The sequence below is a fragment of the Myotis davidii genome, unplaced genomic scaffold, assembly GCF_000327345.1.
Source record: "Myotis davidii unplaced genomic scaffold, ASM32734v1 scaffold530, whole genome shotgun sequence".
Taxonomy (NCBI): Eukaryota; Metazoa; Chordata; class Mammalia; order Chiroptera; family Vespertilionidae; genus Myotis; species Myotis davidii.
Genome location: NW_006282272.1, coordinates 735,374 through 738,030, shown reverse-complemented (window position 1 = coordinate 738,030; position 2,657 = coordinate 735,374).

Here is a 2,657-nt window from a genome sequence, read left to right as displayed (position 1 = left end):
GAGTTCGGGAACGAGGAAACCTCGATTGTGGGGACGCGAGGCTTCGGCGTCGGGCAACGGTTCCCTTTTCATTCATTGTGGGAGCAGGTGCCGACGGGTTTGGGGGGGATTTGTGTGCCTTTATGCAGCGGCTGGGACCCGCCCGGGGGTTTCCTCGCTTTTCCCAGGCAAGTTGGTTAAGATTGCGCAGGTTCTTTTTGAAAAGCTCCGCAGTTGCAACGTGAAAGTGGATTTTCCGCTGTTCAGTTGGCACAGGTGTGTGGCCTGTCTTCACACGGGCATCCTTCCTTCTGCTGAAAACCCTTGAGTCCCTGAAGTCGACATAACGTTGCTATATCTTCACTTCGGAGGAAAAATTCGGAGTGCCTCCATTAGGCAACTTTTCTGCAGGCACGTCACCCTCTCGGAGCTCATTATCTGCTCGGTGATGATATGGTAAGGACTGGTTAACCATGACTAGCGGGGTTTTGTTAACCTGTACACTTGAACTTTGTAAAAATAGAGCCTGCAAACTCTCCTTCAGCTCTGCCTGCTCGGCTGATTTCAGTGGGCTGCCATTTTGCTTTCAGCAAATGCCTTCCAAGAGCTTCAAGATTCGTGTATTAAATATACAAAATGTATTGATATTTGGCCTCGGTTTTAAAGCTGGGACGTTGTCTTAGAACTTGAACTCTTTAAGCTTTATTGTCCCCGTGTTTAGATAACAGTGAAAACCAGAAGTATTTCAAATTGGTGTACCAAGGGGGAACTCAAAATGCTCCTCATATATTTTGCTTTCTCTAATTAAAAAAATAACACATTTGAACTTACACGAATTTTTGCTCCCTGTTCCTTTTAAAATGTATGTATTTTTTGCGTGAACCTTTAACTTGTAATTCTCCACATATTATCTTGACGTTCTTTTGTTTGCTGACCTTGGTAGTTTCTGAGGGAAAATTTCTGGAGGGATTAGATAACAGCAAGAACATTCAGATGTGGAAATCTAAATTCTTCAGAAAGTAACTTGGAAGGCACATTTTACCTTTCATCAAATTATTGGAATCTCTTGGTGTTCCGTAGTTCTCCTGTTTTATCACTGGAATGCTCGAGTGGGATTTATTTTGGATCTTTTTTCTTTCAGGATTTTGAAGTACATTTTCTAACATCTCAAGAAGATAAGAGGTTGCATGGCTATCTCCAGAGATAATTTTTCTTTGATGTGGTATTAATAATGCTCTTGCAGTTTTTGAAGGTGGATGTTTTCCATGAATTTACTTATCCTGGATTTGTTAGTTCTTGAGTAGTTGGACACAAGGAAGCATTCTTTCAGGGCATTTATTATTTCAGAAGGACAATTTAAAAACGAATAAAGTTTTCACACTTCAGATTCAGAATTTTAATATTGAAACCAGCCTTTGTTTAAATCAGGTTGACGAGTTGTGGTAAAAGGGTTAGTTTTTTGGACAGTTACCTGGTGGGGGCGAGGGGTGTCTAATGCTGTGGTTGTTAAGCTAGTTGTTGATTTTTAATTCTAAAAGAATGTAATGCTTTATAATAGCCTGCATTATATTCCCTCTTTTACTGTTACGTTTTTGAATCTTGATTTTGTTTTTTCTCAAAAATTGAAAACCATAGTTTTAGTTTCCACTTGGTTTTTTCGGAGCTATAAAAGCTATTGTATTTATGGCTAAGTTGTCTTATTGTTGTTAATGTTCACGCAAGGATATTTTCCCCATTGATTTTTTTTTTTTGGAAGGGATGGGGAGAGACAGAAACATCAATGTGAGATGATTGGTTGCCTCCAGCATGAGCCTGCAATCAAGACCGGAATCGAACCCGGGACCCTTATATCTGAGGGTGGACCCTCCATCCACTGAGCCAAACCGGCTAGGGCTAAGTTGTCTTGTTTTAATATTCAGAGTCTAATGTTAGTAATTGGGAAAGGTTTCATGCATCAAACCCCACCCCTGGCTGCACATTAGAATCACTTGGGGGAGTTAAAAAAAAAATAGAGATGCTCGGGTCCCACTCCCAGAGACTGATGAATTGTTCTGATATGGGGTCGGGGCAAAGCTCTTTTTTGAAAGCACTGGAGGGTGACTTCTCAGAAGCAAGCCGGGCTTGCAGACCACCGCGTTACTGCTGTGAGTATGTTCTTACTGAACTTTCAAGTGGATAAATCAGATCGATTTGGTTTTTTCTCAACTGTTCTCAGTTATCAGCATAATTGTCATTTATTAAGCATTGAAAAGTGCCAGCACTACGTAAACCATTTCCCACTTCCTACCTTCCAGAGAGAGTATTCGCTCCATTATACAGATGAGGGACTGAGGCCCGGCAGGCGCAACCGGTGGTGCTGCCACTACTGCGTTACATTAATGAAACAGCGCTGATTACTGTGGGTTTTTTAAAAAAAAAACACCACTTACAACTTTTGGGTTGTTTTCTATACTGGAGTAACTTTAGATTAAAAATTTTAAATATGACAGTAATCTGCAATTTGGGAAATACCTTGGTTGGTCCAGGGAGATGCTAAAGCTCTGAGGCAAGTATGTTCTTTCCCTTCCACGTGTCTCCCAACACGTTCAGGTTGATAGTTTAGTTGATGGGTGTGTTTACTATTAAAATGACGTTAGGCAACTTAATTTTTTTTATTTAATTCTTGATTGTTTAAAGCA